Below are 17,354 nucleotides of genomic sequence, written 5' to 3' on the forward strand. Positions count from 1 at the left end.
GTTCATCTTTTTGGTAGGGGTTAGACTAAATGTGAAGAGCAAATGAGATAGCACGCAGAAAACACTTCTCAAACCTTAAAGTTAGCCATCATTTCCTAAGCACCTGTTACATGCCAGCCATTTAGCTATTATCTACTAGTCTCTTCCAGCACGGTGAACCCCGGGGTCGTTTTTTCCTTTCTACTCAGAGAGAACCAAAATGGCATTATTTTGTCAGGGATAGTGTACATATAGTAGATCCAACCATGGTCAATCAGACCAGTAAGAGCTTGGTATCTTCTACCACAGGTTGGGCACAAATAGCCCTTATGAACATAGATAGAGCACTGAGCTTGGAATCATAAAGACCCAGCTTCATAAGTTTAAATCCAGCCTCAGACATTTATTAGCTGTGTGACCCTGGGAAAGTTTCTTAACCCAGTTTGCCTCAGTTTCCTCATCTGTAAAAATGAGCTGGAGAAGGAAATGGCAAACAATTCCAGTAACTTTGTCAAGAAAATCCCAAAATGGGGTCACAAGGAGTCAGACATGATCAAACAGCAACAAAAGAAGCTAATATTTATCTCTAGGAATTAAGAGTGAATTGACTAGAAGGCAATCTTCAGAGTAAGTTTGATTCATTCTTTCTTTCTTTATTTTTGGTATCCCTAGCACTAGGTGTGGAGCATAGTAGGCACTTAATGCTAGTTGATTGATTGGATTGCATAGGACTTCATGGCTAACAGCACTTTTACATGCATTTTGATGACATTGTGAAATAGATCAGCAATTAGTGTTACCTCTTCATGAAAGAAGAATATTGAGAATCAGAAACTAAGTCAGAGTCACTTGAATAGTTCATAGCAGAGCCAAGATAAGAACCTAGAATTCCCTAGGCAGGGATTCTTCCAGTCTATTCAGTTTTCAGAAGAATCAGTACTAAAAGGAGCACAGGATTTTGAATCCAGATAATTTGGGTTTGAATTCCAGCTCTTCTACTTATTCCTTTGTGATCTTGAATAAACCCATTTCTGAGCCTCAGTTTTTTTAAAACTTGATACAGTGAAGGGCTTGGACTAGATCATCCCTAAAAGTTTTTCTAGCTCTAAGCCCTATGATTTATTTTCCTGTCTAGGGTTCTGACTTCAGTTGCCAAGTAATCCAGAACACATGGCTTCCATTGCTGGGGAGATTATGACTGGAGATGTCTGTGGTGATGGGACAGAGGAGGGTTCATTGAGGCTAGAGTAGAAGTCTTTTTTCACTGTTTCTAAATTTCTCCAGTTCCCATATGCCCAAATTGTTGCTGCGCTCAGTTCTAAGAATTAAACACCAAGCAAGCATTTTGGTGCATACTGGGACTTGAAGAATTCCTCTCCTCTTACACTTTGGTCTTAATGTGCAGAGGGGGTATGGACTTGGAGAGGAATTTGCCTAGTCAAGATGTGAGCTAGTTGTACTAACAGATTGTAGTGTGAGGGAGAATGACAAGGCTTAGAATCTTGTCTAGACCACTTATGTCTCAATGGGAAAAACAAAGGTCTTACCATGCACAAATGATGTGTTTGCTCATGCTATCCAGAGGTGGAAGACAAAGTCCAGGGCTGAGACAAGCCAAGCCAACATGCACTTGTCAAGTACCTAATATGTTCCAGGCACTATACTGGGGATAAAAAGAAAGGCAAAAACAGTTCCTGCCTTCAAGGAGGTCACAATTTAATGAAGAAGAAACCATGAAAACAGTTAAGTATAAGCAAGACACATAGAGGATAAGTTGAAGGTAATTTCGGAGGGAAGACACTAGCATTAAAGTGAATTGGGAAAGGTTTCTTGCTGAAAATAGCCACTTGACTCCATCAAGCACCCATGCTTATGGAAATCATCATCCCTAACCCTTGTCCAATCCCTACCACTTATATGGTCAGCTTAGACTTCTAGGGAGAAAGGTCAGCCTATTAACCTACTATGGAGAAGTAAGCCCAAAAAAATAGGGATATTTGGGGGAAATGACCCAGGAGACAGGCCAGGAGGACCAGAACTAGAGTATGTATCTTGACCTGTATTGCTATGCCCTCAATATGTCCTGTTCTATATGACTCACCTTTAAAAAAAAACCCTCACTTTCAGCCTTAGAATCAAATTGGTTCCAAGGCAGAAGAATGCTAAGGGCTAGACAATGGGGTTAAGTGACTTGCCCAGGGTCACACAGCTAGTAAGTGTCTGAGGTTAGATTTGAACCCAGGATTTCCCTTCTCTAGGCTTGGCTCTCTATCCACTGAGCCCCTGTGACTCACCTTTCCAAAAAAAATTAAAGTGTGTTCTCAGATTTAATGGGAGTGTGCAATGCCATGACTCAAATTGAAGTTTTCCACTGCTGGAAAAGAAATTAGCTTCAGGAAATCATTTGGCCTCTCTGGGCCTCAATTTCCTCATCTGTAAAGTGAAGAAGGTTGAACTTGATGGCCTCTTAAATCCCTTTGAACTCAAAAATTCTATGACTCAAAAAAGAAGAATGCATTCTTAAATGAGTATCAAGGATAGGAACATAATATTCTGGAAGAGTTTTTCATTTTCTCTCTCCAGAGTCTCTCTTTGTTTGAGTCCAAGATGGAAATGGGTTGGTAGAGACAGATTTTAGAGCTGACAAACAGGAGAACTGAACTTCTTGAGCAAGATACCAAATACTTTCTATTGTAGATGTGGTCTAATGGGGGTAGCATTGATGAGTATGCCTTTTGCATCCATTATATTTGTGCTCAATGACACAATATCTTGTTTCCAGTGGCCAAAATCCCCAGTACAAAAATGCTACCTGGTTGTGTGGTTGTGAATGTCTAGCTTTCCCTGGTTTTGTCCCCCCAAATCAGGGTTGATATTTGTCAAGTTCATTATAATAATAATACTAATAAAGTTATCCCCACAGGTCTTCATTAGGAGATACTGTAGTTTTTAAAGCTGATGCATTGGGGGGCAGAGTCAGAACTAGGGCTAGCCAAAGTAGGCACAAACCAAAAGATTTAAAGTCATTCATGGGCAATGTGGCATCAAAGGAAGAAATTTCAAACTGAGAAGTAGAATAATTTTCAAACCTTAGGGTGAATGAGTGCTTTGTATCAGCTCTGCAACTGAGGCATTTCTTCTGGGAGGTTGGTCTGCCTTAAAGATAGGTCTGCAACAATCTTCCAGCTTACCTCCACTGATGTGAAGAATATGACAGAGCTAGCAGGTCAAAGTTCAGAGAAGAAGTAGGTGACACTTTTTAGAAAATAAGGTGGTACAGGAAACTAAGGTGGTACTTCAGCAAACAATGACTACATCAGGTCATGGAGGATGCAGTTTCATAACCACACATAGTGTGTCTGGGGAAGGCTTTATACTGGAATTTATTCTGGGAACCTGGGGAGCTTGTTTTCAAGACCAAAGAAGGGATCATTTTGCACATCAGAATGCAAAAGATGTATTCTCTCTTGAAACCTGAGGAGAGTACAAGAATTAAAAAAAAAAAAAAAAGAAATTAGAAAACTTGGAAACCAAAACACTTCTTGTTATTCTGATCAATTCCCGTAAAGGCTGGAGTGTTTCGTGGGCATTTGGAAATTAGCTCATTAGCCATAGAATTATAGATTGTTAGAGATCACCTATTTTTAACCTGGGGTTGTTGACTTCTCTTTTATAATATTTTGATAACTACATTTCAAAATATGTGGTTTCCTTTGTAATTCTAGGTATTTTATTTTATGCAATAAAAAAGTTATCTGGAGAAGAGATCCATTAGACTACACCAGTCTGCCATTGAAGCCCATGATGCCAAAAAGGTTAAGAAACTGTCACTTAGATTGTAAGCTCCTTGAAAACAGACACCACATCTCACACTTCTTTTTATCTCTGGCAGTGACTAACACAATGCTTTGTATATAGCAGGCAATCAATAAATGTATTGATTTCTTTGAGGGCAGTTGAGGTTGCTCCTCCAGGATTTGACTGACAGGCTTAGTTTGACCATTGGCCTGAATGGTTTGCTGTAAAAAGATAACGTTGCATGTACAGGGCACTAGCAAGGCATAAGATAATTAGAAAGGTTAATTGGGTCCCCTGGTTAGTCTGTAGAGACATTAAACATGACCCAGCCTGAGCTGTAAAAAGGAAAGGCTTCTTGAGCATAGAGGAATATTTTAGTTCAGATTATCTGTTACTATGAGGATTATAATGTGTTCTTGGAGGTAGGGGGAGTAGTCAGTGATAAAGTCGAGTGAAGATGATGGCTGTTATGAGGGGCTGCTTATAGTTTCTTTCAGGGAATCTAGTTTCAAGTTCAAATAGCAGAGAACCGCACATATAGTCAATACCCAGCTGAATTGAGGGGCCAGGAGAGGTATTTCTTAAAATCCCAAGCATCCCACTAATAAACTGTTGTGACAACATGGATCTGTAGGCATAATGGCCATCTGGGCTGATGGGCCCTGGCAGAATATATCTCTGTTAGATTGCAAAGTCAGACATTTCAAGCTCTGATGCCTATTGATCTGTCAAATGTTGCTATGTGTAATAAGCCTTATCATTGAAAGGTTTGATGTGAGAAAATGACATGTGACTGACTCCTCTGGGCAGGAAATTATCCAAGGCTCGCTTCAGGCTGGTTCTGGTTTGTCAACAGTATGTTTGCTCATCTTCTTGAAACAATAGATCTACTTCATGCCTCATTGGTCCCCCAGTAGATATGTAACCACAAGATGGAAATGGAAGAAGAGAAAAAGTAGCCTGTGGAGCTTGGCCAAGTTTCAGGCATAATATTGATCTGAAGTGTTCCAGTGGTGGTGGATGGGTGTTGACTGCTTTTGAGCTATTCCTTGAAGGCTATTTTGATGGTTAAGCATTCCTGGTCCCAAATATTTTTGTTTTGCTTTGTTAGGATTAACTACCATGAATAGAAGACACAGAAGGTGCCATAAGTGGTTTGTTGGACCCCTGGCCCTGAGACAATGTGGTCCCATTTCTTTGGCTGGGTTTATTAGCATCTATAAGATATTGGGTTGAGTCAGGGTGGGCCAAGATCTTGGCAGAGTTTAGAGATACCTTCATTTACTCAAGTCAAAGACCACTGAAAACTGAGGCTAAGCAATTGGTCACAGTAACATAGCTAGTAGGTTTGCCAGGCATATTAGAGGAGCTCTAATGAGAGAAGGATCTGAATAAACATTGAAAACTTGCAAACTCCTAAAAATCATTGACTTTCTTTGGACCTTTGTCGAGGCTGCTATATAAGTTATAGTCATTTTCTTATCAATGTGCATTTTTGAATCCCTTGGGGGAGCTGTTAGGAATTCCATTTCTTCTTGTTTCGGTATATGTTTTCTCAATTAAAAAATACTTTTAGGGTTATGAGAACTCTTTAGGATACTCAGATTTCTACTTAATCACCAGCACCTCTAGAGCCTTCCTTCTCTCTTGGGAGCAGTACAAGCTTACCAGGCTTAAGACAGTCACAATAGGAATGATGTTTTAAAACCAAGACAGAGGGAAGACAGCCTTGTTTCCAGGGTCATCCTGACTTTCTCACTCTTTTTTTCTGCACCTGAAATAAGGTTCAATATGTTTGATTCTGACTTCCATTCCTTGGGCCTTTCTTTAGGACTAGCCTGATACTCAAATTCCAATTCAATGCCTGCATCCCCAAACCCTCTTCTTCCCTTGTGCATCCTGCTTGGTTGGGATTTGTGGCACCAACCTCAGCCCATATATTTGGACTCTGAACCTTTGGTCTGGTAGTCAAAACTGATTTTAGTTTAGCTTCATCATGCTCAGTTCTCACAGTGATCATATCTTCCTCTTCTGAAATGAATTTTCTTTTCTACTCTATCCGTGATCTGCATGCTGGTGTACTCATTGTCCTCAACCACTCTAGCCTGACTTCTTGTCCACATCCTCCTGAACTAGAGGGGCCTTTTGAACTTGCCCTGGTGCATGGAGCCCGAGGTTATGATACTATCGAATGAGAAGTTGGATGCTGAGGCTGCTTTGTAGGGTTAACAAGAATGCTTATAATCCATCAGCTCTGTGAGCTATCACTGACAAAGTATAGACATGGATGGAGTGTTGCAAAATTCAAATGCACCCTCATTACTAAGAATGCTAATATTGCATGTAAAAATGGTGTTTTCTACTCATCCTTCACCCTAATTTAAAAAATGTTCTTTAAAGAAATGCCAAACCATTTTCTTTATAAAGTAATCCTGAAACATGAGTTCCAAGGATGGTGTTTTAGAATAAGGTCGTATTTTTTTATTTAAGTATTTTTCCATGGTTACATGATTCATGTTCTTTTTCTCACCTTTTTCCTCCCCCATCCCAAAGCTGACAAGGAATTCCACTGGGTTACACATGTTAGAGTAAGATCTTAATAAATGCTGTATAGTCTTTGGTATAATATTCAAATTTTTTATTAAGCTCAAATGAAACTTCAAGGCTTCTTCATTATTTAAGGGCTGGGTCAATTTGAAAAATTGATTTAGAATAGGAAAGAACATCATTAGAGGTCCTCTACTCCAATTCCCTCAAGAAACTGAGACCCAATGAGATTGAATGATTTGTCAAAGATCATATCAGGCAGTGAATAGAAGAGGCAAAATTAGAACCCAGGTCTTCTGACTCTAAAACCATTTGTCCATGGTACCAGGTTGCCATTGTTTATAATATTTACTTCTCATTTCTTATCTCTTTTCTTTGATAAATAACATAATCTGATGAAGGAAAGTTGACTGGTAGTAGCAGATCTCAAATTGTTCAAAACAGTTTGGTACTGGCCAAGAAGTAGAGTGGTAGATAGCAAATGACCATATTAATCTACTGTTTGATAAACACAAAGATTAAACTTTTGGGAAAAGAACTTGATATCTGACAAAAATTGCTGGGAAAACTGGGAAGCAGTTTAGCAGAAATTGGGTATAGGCAGCAAATGAGGGAAGCATGAAAAAGTTTACCTCTCAGATCTATGGATAAGAGAAGAATTTATGACTAAACAAGAGATAGAGAACATTACAGTTTGTAAAATGGATACTTTTGATTACATTAAATTTAAAAGGTCTTGCACAAACAAAGCAAAATGCATCCAAGATTAGAAGGAAAGCAGGAAACTGGGAGGAAAATTTTTGCAGGAAGTTTCTCTGATAAAGGCCTCAGTTTTCAAATGTATAGAGAACTACATCAAATTTATAAGAGTGCAAGTCAGTCCTTATTTGATAAATGGTCAAAGAATATGGGCAGGAATTTTCAGAAGAAGAAATCAAAGGCATTTATAGTATGTGAAAAAATGCTCCAAATCACTCATGATTAGAGAAATATAAATTAAAATGACTCTGAGTTATCACCTCATACCTTTCATTGGATAATATGACAGAAAAGTAAAATGGCAAATGTTGGAGGGGATGTGGGAAAATTGGCAAACTAATGTACTGTTGGTGGAGTTGTGAAATGATTCAACCATTCTGGATAGTAATCTGGAAGAATGCCCAAAGAGCTCTAAAACTGTGCACATCCTTTGATCCTGCAATACCACCATTAGGTCTGTCTGTATCCCAAAGAGATCAAAGAAAAATGAAAAGGACCTATATGTACAAAAATGTTTATAGCCTCTCTTTTTGTGGAAGCAAAGAATTGAAAACTGAAGGGATGCTCACCACTTGTGGAACAGCTGAATAAATTGTGATATAAGATTGTAATGGAATACTATTATGCTCTAAGAAATGATGAGGGGTGGTTTTAGAAAAACCTGGAAAGACTTATATGATCTGATACAAAGTGAAGTGAGCAGAACTAGCAGCACATTGTACACAGTAATAGCAATATTGTATGATGTGATCAACTGTGAATGACTTGGCTATTCCCAGCAATATAAAGATCCAAGGTAATTGAAAAGAACTTATGATGAAAAAATGCTATCTAATTGCAGAGAAATAACTGATAGAGTCTGAATAAAGATTAAAACATACTTATCAAACTCGTTTCCTTATTTTTATGGCTCTGTTTTTCCTGTACCATGGCTCATATGGAAATACATTTTAAATGACTGCACATTTATAATTTATATAAATTTGCTTGCCTTCTCAAGAAGTAGGGAGAGAAAGGAGGGGGGGAGATAATTTGGAACTCAAAATTAAAAAAACCCAACTAAATGTTAAAAATTTAAACAAAAAACAGTATGACCTAAAAATTATTTTTCTCTACTAATGTCCCAGCTTTTACATTTTTGGCATTAGGTAGTGTGGTATAATGGAAAAACTTCCTTCTGATCTTCTATGGTTAGAAATTCTTTACAGATCAAATTTTATGAACCTCATATACTCTGAAACTGTTTAGATTATTCTAGGATTAGATCCAAAGGGTAGTTATCATTTATTGCAGACTAATGAAGGACTCTAAAATTTGATGGCAGTGTTGTCCTATATATCCTTTGTTAATTAGTAAAAGAAAGTGGGAACCCCAATTAGAGATTCCAAGAGGGAGATTAAACCCTTGAAAATTCAGTTGTGTTTTTCCAGAGTGACCCTATTGCAACTTTCAAGCCAAAGGCTTGAAAGCAGTAGATCTGGCTAAGAAGAATCTCAGTACCATATGGACAGTCTGGGCAGTCATATGCCAGTTCGGGGAAGAGTCTTAGTTTCCTTTTTTTTTTTTTTGGAAGACATCCTGGAGACTGCAGTGTCTTATAGGCAACTGCAGGCCTTTGTCTAGCTCCATGGTTGTCCTTAGACATATCAGAGGTAGGGCACTGATGGGTATCAGCTGGTTCTCATCCAACATAATTATCTTGGTTATATTGAGCTACTGGTAGAAGGCAGGCTGTTCAGCAGAGCACAAGAGAAATTAAATCTTCTATTGACTCTAGTTCATTATCATCTCACATATCACAGAATTTAAAGTTAAATTAGACTCCAACCAACCCAGAACTGCATTTTACATCTGGGCAAAGTGAGGCCCAGAAAAATATAGCAACTTGTCCGAGGACATATGGGGAATCAAATGCCAGAGCCAAGATTTGAACTTCTTCACTTGTAAAATGAGGGGGTTGAATTAAATGAACTCGGAGTTCTAGTTCTTGATCTATGTATGATCTAATGTAGAACCCATTTCTTTGGAGTTGAACTCCAGGACTCCTTTTATTACTTTAGGCTGCCTCTAAGTCCTGTTTTCAAAGGGTTATAATGGTTCTATAGCATGACCAATAGCAGCAGGGTCTTATGAGTAACCAAACTGGATTTGGGAAGAAAACTTCTTCAGTTGTTTCTACAAGGGGTGGGAAATTTGGGGATATGTAGGAGCTTTTGGGATCTGGGACCCATTTAAAGTTCATGGAATTGAATGAGGCCCTAGAACCTGTCATGGATGATATTGGGTTTTATCCCCTGACAAGACAGGGGAGGGTATGCCCTGGTGGCCTTGTTCAATTTTCTTGACCTGCTGAATAAGTAGTGGCAACATGTTCTGATTCTTCAGTATAAGTAAAGCCTAGTGTGACTATCTGGATGAGCTCATTTTTTGCAACCAGAGCTGGACCCCATCTAATTTGAAAGCATTGCCTTGCTTCATCCCATTGAGTTCTTGGCAGTCAACCACAGAGATCAGGGTCATTACTTACTTATACTTACCATAGTGCCTACAGTACTACTTTGGAGGTGTAAATCTATGGCAGATCCTTGAATACTTGGGCCATAGCATAGGTGACCAGATTCATGCCACTCCTTCACTGAGGTATCAGTTTCCTTCCTTCCCTCCATCCTTCCTTCTTTCCTTCCTTGCTTGCTTGCTTGCTTGCTTCCTTCCTTCCTTCCTCAGCACTTATGTATATATACTCTCTCTTTTTCCCGTCATCTGCAAATTTTCCTTATAACAATAATAACAAAATAACTCAGGAAAAACAATGACAGTGTAGAAAACATTCTGCCCTAATTCCTGTTCCCTCCTCTCAGGTCTCTGCCAAAAGCTGGGGAGTAGATTTTATTATCTTTTCTCTGGGACAATTATTATTTTTCCAATTACTTGGAATTTGGCTTCATTTTAGTAATCTTTTCATTGGACAACCAGTTTCCAACTGTGTGGCTCTTTGGCTGAGGTCAGAACAGGCACATGCAGAATCTAAGTAAGAGATTGATTTGAATATGCTCTAAGGGATCCTTTGAGGGTAAATCCAAAAAAAGGAACCTTCTCTGATTCAGCGATCTCTGTGATTTGTCGTCTATTGTTAACGTTTCTTTTGGAGAAATCTTGGGTCTAGGTAGGTCTACAGGAGTGAGTTAAGGGTTGTACATGGTAGGAAAGGTAAGAACACTGAAAGGAAGATCCATATTTTTGTCAAAAGCATTACTACCTTGGTTTGTAAGGCCAGAAGGTCCTTAGAGAACATCCCATCTCAATGGGATGCAATGAATAGAGCATTGTTGCTACTTCCTATTTGTATGATCTTGGGAAATACACTTAGCTTCCTCAGTCATAAGATGAAGAGGCTGGACTAGATGATTTCTATGCCATCTGCAAACCTTTTTCCTTTTGAGGGATTTGGAAACCTGGTAACTGATTAAACATCAGAATTCAATGGACTGGATTGCAACAAAGAATATGGAAAAAATAATGTGAGAATTTGACCAAAGGATATTAATTTAGTTTCAGCTTTGAAAGATTTTTGAACATTTCTACACTTAAAGTGAGGGATTCATGCAAAGTTTCTTGTTACAAAGTAAACTGTTAGGGAAACTAATAATGATTTATTTAGATATTCCAACGAGGATCTGGTTTTCCACTCAAAGAAAATATTATAGAATATGTACAAGAAAGTGGGTTGGACACCTCAAGAATATTATATTACTTTTGAATAAAAGACTTCATAAAGTTAAATATGGTCATGCCAGTTTTCCACAGTATCCAGATTGGCACCAGGAATTGGGGAAAAACCACTGGAATGGGAATCAGTGATTATAGAACCTAACTCCCTGTTTCTCTCTGGTTTCTGGGCAAACTAGTTGTTTGATCTTAGGTAAATTCTTGATCATTTGGGTCCAGGATTTTCTCACCTCTAAAATGAGGATGTTAGATTGGATGGTCTTTAGCAGTCCTTTCCAGGCTACGAATAGGACCAATTGTAAGTGCCAGAAATGCAGATAATAGATGAAGAAATAAACATGGATGCCACCAAATGACCTTTTCAAGCACCCTTTCTCTTCCATAACAACATTGGTCCCTTGCCAATATGTTAGAAGAGGGCATGTAGTCTTACAGTTATGGAAACTGAAGCTGAGGGAAGTTAAGTCATTTGCCCAAGATTATACAGGTTGGAAGTATTTGAAGTTGATCTGAAGCTGGGTCCTCTGACTCTTTCCCCTGTATTTTAATATTATGATTATGCTGCCTTTGTTCCTGGGTCTTTCTAGGTTCTGTTCCTGGTTTGAAGGCCTTCTGGTTTTCTTTTTTCCTGAAGGCATAGCCAACAAACAGTAGCAACCATAACAAAATGGCAAGGAAGTCAAAGAGATGGGGGCTCATTGGGAGATTTGTAGGAGAAAGATGCAGTTCCCATAATCTTTTGCTCTAAGTATCCAAATTAGAATCAAGGTAAATTGTTCTTTGTTGGTTCCTTTCCATCAAATGAGTTGGGAGATAGTTGCAATTTTCAAATTATAAGAAGTGCTAAATTAAGGCATTTCTTTTTTCTTAGATATACCCCCTCTAAAGATCCTCTAATCAACAAACATTTATGAAGTGCTTACTGGGTACCAAACACTGTGTAAAGTTCGGGAAATCTGGAGAAAAATGTAAAATAGACCCTGCCTTCAAGGAGCTTTCATTCTAATAGCATAGCAGGAAAGTTCCTGGTTTTTGTCTTATGTGGATACCCAAGTTTGTGTGATTGGGCAACTTTCCCCTGAGTGTGGAGAAAGCTGCTTATTTACTTGTACCAATGGATTTTTCTATATGAAAATACAAGTTTTATTCAGAATGTGGTTTTGTGAAAAGCTTCTTACAACCATTGTCAGCTGTCTTTGTTGTCAAACTCCTTCAGCAGTAATCCTTAAAAAATAAAAACTTAAATAGAATGTGGCATCAGAATTATGCTTGGGAAAAGTGCAAGTGTCATCATGACTGATTCAATTTTTTTTTTATTTTAGAAGCTGGGTCCAGAGAAGTTTGTACCCGCTCTGCTCAGGACTTCAGTACCAATGTCTCTTATCATCACCTCTACCCATTGGTAGGTTTTATTATTTTTTTAAATGATTCTGGTGGAAAGTACCCAAATTTTTCTCTGATTATTGTCCTCCAAGTTACCTCTCCTTGAAACAAATATATAACACAAAACACTTACCTTCTGTCTTAGAATTAGTACTGTGTATAACCAATAAGGTAGTAAGGGTTATGCAGTGGGAGTTAAAGTGACTTGCCCAGGGTCATACAGCTAATAAGTACCTGAGGCCGGATTTGACTTCAGGAAGACAAGAGTTCCTGACTCTATGCCTGGTGCTTTATCCACTCTGCCATCTAACTGCCCAGCTATAAATGTTAACTATTATTATTATTATCATGACTGTTGTGATGATAAAATGTGTTGACCTATGTAATGCACTTTGCAGCCTCAAAGCACCATATAAATGCTAGCTACTCTTTCACCTCCATTGTGTTTTCTCATTTTCTCCAAGCCATGATGGCTGTTGTTACAAAGGAAGAGATTTTCACTTGAAAGATTAATTAAACTACACTTCACAATTACCTTCCCCTTTATTTGAGATTAGGTAAGTTCACAATTAACAAATGCTCCTCCTCCCCAGAGAGCTGCTTAATTGTTCTTCCCAGCAGAGGTTCATTCCTGTTTCTATGACAATTTACAGAGGTAAAAACTCCTCTAATCATGATGTGCTCTGAGGCCAGAATTAGAACGTGTAAAGGAATTTATAGCTGTTTGATGAATTGTAGGCCTCTTCTGAGAACTTTGCACTTTGAATTTAGGGGAAGGTGTTTGAGAATTGGGAGGGAGATGGCAATGTCTTTCTCACCTGCCAGACTTTCTCCAGTTAGCCACTATAGTAAAAAGGCTTGATCCTTGGACCACAACATCTGTCAAATTTTTGCTTTTCCTGCCTGAGGTCATAGCTATTTATCAGCTGGGGAAGTCCAATTCTGGAAAGCCTATATTGTGGCCCTCTCAGGGTCATCCATAAAAGCCTTTATTCTTCTCTTGGGTCTTGGTATTCCCTACCAAAAATCCCTTCTGTTCTATAATCCTCCGAATTTTTTCCTTCTTGGAGTTTGATTAGTCTCTTACTGGATGACCTAGACTCCAAGCCATTTTCCCAGGCTTCAGTCCAGTGTTCCAGGGCATACCTGTACTATTATGGGAGGAGATTTGGCCCCTGGGAACTGGAGTGGGCTCAAAATAGTGTTGTTTTCAGCAGACCATTTCTGCTCAATTACCCCCATCTAATTCAATCCAACAAGCATTTATATTTATTCATCTCCTCTTGGGTTACTGGTTCAGTGCTAGTCACTGAGGATAGACAAAAATTAAATAGTTCTTACTCTCAAGGGGTTTACAATTTACTTGGAGCAAGGTAGAGGGAGACACGGTGTGTAAACAGAATGCACATGGCATGGGAATTATTATACTGTAGGGTCAGTGGACTTACGGTCTCACAGACGTAGCTTGTTCTTCCAAAGATGAAGATTGCTATCACCCAGTGGGAATCACTTCCATGGCTTCTTATAACTTAATGAATAGGTGTATCATTAAATATCTAGCAACTTAACTTGGTTAGTTTTATTTCATTTCAACTTAAAACTCTATTCTTGTATGCTTGGTCTCAATTTTTTGCTTTGGCTATCTACTTACTATTGAAAAAAGTAGAGAGAACATTTATTTTAGGTGTGATTTAGAGTAGTGGAATTTAAAATATTTTATAAAGGGGTTGTTGTTCAATCATGTCTACCTTTATGTGACCCTATAGACTTTGCCCATGAGTTTTCTTGGCAAAGATACTGGAATGGTTTACCACTTTCTTTTTTGCTGTGTCCCCATTTTACAAATGAGAAACTGAGGCAGATAGGGATTAAGTGACTTGTCCAGGGTCACATAGCTAATCTCAGGTTGGATTTGAACTCAGATCTTTTTGATTTCAGGTCCTGGGCTCTGTCCACTGTATTGTCTAGCTTTCCAGAGATATACTATATCAAAGAGTTGCTAAAGAATATTCATGAGCTATTAAGGATACAATCTGCTATAGTCTTCTCTCAACTTCCATTAAAACAATAACAACAACAAAATCCTAAACTTTGTATCTCCTGAGCCCTTGTAGGTTTTTTGTACCTGTGTACTTATATAAATAAATGTTTGTTGAATCATTATCTTAGGATTTAGAAACTTAGAGTTGGAAGAAGTGACTTCAAGAATGAATGGAGGGGGCAGCTGGGTATCTCAGTGGATTGAGAGCCAGGCCCAGAGATGGGAAGTCCTGGGTTCAAATCTGGCCTCAGACTTCCTAGCTGTGTGACCCTGGGCAAGTCACTTAACTCCCATTGCCTTACCCTTACTGCTCTTCTGCCTTAGAACCAATACCCAGTCTTGACTCTAAGACGGAAGTTAAGGGTTTAAAAAAAAAAAAGAATGAATGGATACTCTCTCTTTAATCAGCCTTTTGACTAAAGGCCATCAAATCACTGATCCACTGGGAGTCACCTCACTCCAGTTCCACTATTTTTGTCACTTTGAGCGAGTCACCAAGGTTCTCTCAGTTTTTTCATCAGTGAAATTATAGGATTAGACTCTATGATGGCAGTGGAGTCAATTAGTTTTAATATTCCATAATTCCATGTCCCTGCTTTTATCCACAAAGTCACAAAATATGTCACATTCAAAACTATTTTGGCTAAATTTATTACTTAGCTATTTGAAGTCCTTCTGGGGTGACAAGTTCAATAGGCAATTCAACCTCCTCTGATAAGTCATGAGATTTTTGTGACCAGACACAAGGTAATAAGTTAAGAGACTCCTGAATTATAGATATTTAGAGACTACAATACATTGGATCTGGCTTAATTATCCAAATTACTAATGCTGTTTAGGGCCCCTGATTTTTTGAAAAGACTGATTTTTGAAAGTTAGTTGGGTAAGATTATTTGCTTAGGCTAGGGTTTTGATTAGCCAGGGTCCTATAATGAGAAAAGACAGGAAGAAAATCAGTAAATAAATGGAGTCTTGCTCAGTAGCCCCTAGTGAGGTGAACACATACAATAGGCATTTTGCCATGAGAGCTACTAGTGATAATAACAGAGGACTGAGGATCTCACTTCTAGCAAGTATGGAGTTTAAGCAGGATTTTGTAGGAATTTATAGAGGGTGTGTTGTTTCTGTCAATCATGAGTCATAGTGCTGTATACATAAAGTACAAATTGATCTCTTCATGAAAGGAGAAGGCGAAAAGCCTAGAGGAGCATTCTTTTGTTTTCCAAAATATTAATGAGGAGAATGAAGTGTCCTAATAAAAAATGAAAGAAGTTCTACCAAGGATTATAAATTGAAATAACAGAAAGAGATTCTGACCTCTTTTAAGGAATTTTCAGGGTAGAAGAATGTGACACAGAGAAGGGGAAAAAAAAGGACCAGCGGACACAATAAATTTGAAACTTCCCATAAATGGTTATAGGTACTTTCACAGAAGAGGAAACAACTTCTTATCCCCAGAATGATAATGCAGAACCACAGAGACCACCAAAAGATAGAACATCCTGTATTGGAAAGCAGAAAAGCATAACAATTGGTAATTCCATGGTAATTGATTCCATGTTCATTGATTGAAAGGGGAGGGCTTTGCTTCGGAAAAGAAAAGCTTTGGGGAAGTCAGCAGGTGGTTGAGAAGATGGTATCTAAGAGTGAGATTTATATTTCTGGACTGCTTAAGATATAGGAATGATGAGTTCTTGGTTAGGGATGAAGCACATCAAACTCCAGATAAAAACAATTTGTTTAGAGACCTGTGAATCTGATCAAGAAGGATTTTGATTATAAATGGAAAGGGAGGGAATAATTGTTCACACATATCTGTCAAGTCAGACACCACCGAAAAGAATACATTAGAGAAGAACACTAATTTATTGGATATAATATCTCTATGCTTTCAAATCTATATACAAAAACAAAAAATGTATATTATAAACAAAGTGAACTGAAGATCCTAATGCAATGAGAAAATTTTAATTATTGATACTGGCCAAGATGAAACTCTTAATTGGAATATTCCTCTGTAAGGGAATCTTTTATTTAGAAGGAACAGAATAAATAAAAGGAGTGGTTGGATATTATTAAAATAGAAGAAAATATATTCATGTGAGGAAATCCACAAACAGAAAGGGGTATGAATAAATGAATGGAAAAAGGCACTTAAGTTCTTACTATGTGTCAAGCTTTGTTGTTGTTTTTTCTGGGTTTATAGATATACAAGTGAGATAGACTCTGCCCTCAAGGAACTATATATATATATATATATATATATATATATATGCTGACTGGAGAGGAGTATTTTGGTTGAGAAAGTCCCTAGCAGTGGTTATAATGATCTTTGAGGGTGAACACTGATATCCCTTTTCCATTAACAATGAAACTATTGATCTGATTACATTTCCAGAGCTGGAAGAAGAGAGGAGGACTAAAAGGTTTGAATTGAGGTGGTAGGGCGGATGGCTGCACAGTGGTGGAGATGTAAAGTGAAGCATGACTAAGCTAGATACATACGACCACATGAGTCACTCATCAGTCAAAACAACATGAAACCCAGAATGGAAATTCAAAGCTAAAAGGGCTAAGTTCCCCAGGGAGACCATAATCTCTGGTCTGAGGGTAAAGCAGCAGGGGAGCTGGTCAGAATATGGTGGGAATGTGGAGATGTCAGAAAGTTTGGGGATGAGGTTTTAGGGAGAGAAACAGAAGTAACATATTCATGGCAGTACATCCAGCCAGAAGGAGAAAATAGATGAGGTTTTCAGAAAACAGATCACAAACCTGACACAGAGATATATAGTAATAATGCAACATCTCAATTATGTAAGGCATCTCTGTTGAAAGTAGAGTTGCTGATAAATTCTTGTAATGATGATTTCATTTTCTAAAATGCAGAGGATTTGATAAAGATAACTATTCTGGATCTTATTTTCATCAAAAAAGGAAAAGAGGGGGCAGCTGGGTAGCTCAGTAGATTGAGAGCTAGCCCTAGAGATGAGAGGTCCTAGATTCAAATCTGGATTCAGACACTTCCCAGCTATGTGACCCTGGGCAAGTCACTTGACCCCCATTGCCTAGCCCTTACCACTCTTCTGCCTTGGAACCAATAACCAGTATTGATTCCAAGATG

General features: G+C 38.3%; 1 protein-coding gene across 50 annotated transcripts in view; it reads left to right on the top strand.

The window, feature by feature from the left end:
* Positions 1-17,354, top strand: part of SORBS1 (sorbin and SH3 domain containing 1) — a 322,212-nt gene that overhangs the window by 73,270 nt on the left and 231,588 nt on the right. For all 50 annotated transcript variants that reach the window (XM_056801998.1, XM_056802112.1, XM_056802016.1 and 47 more), the window contains exon 2: positions 12,132-12,211. The gene's annotated coding sequence lies outside the window, so the exon portion shown is untranslated. The remainder of the gene's footprint in view (positions 1-12,131; positions 12,212-17,354) is intronic.

The sequence above is a fragment of the Monodelphis domestica genome, chromosome 1, assembly GCF_027887165.1.
Source record: "Monodelphis domestica isolate mMonDom1 chromosome 1, mMonDom1.pri, whole genome shotgun sequence".
Lineage (NCBI taxonomy): Eukaryota > Metazoa > Chordata > Mammalia > Didelphimorphia > Didelphidae > Monodelphis > Monodelphis domestica.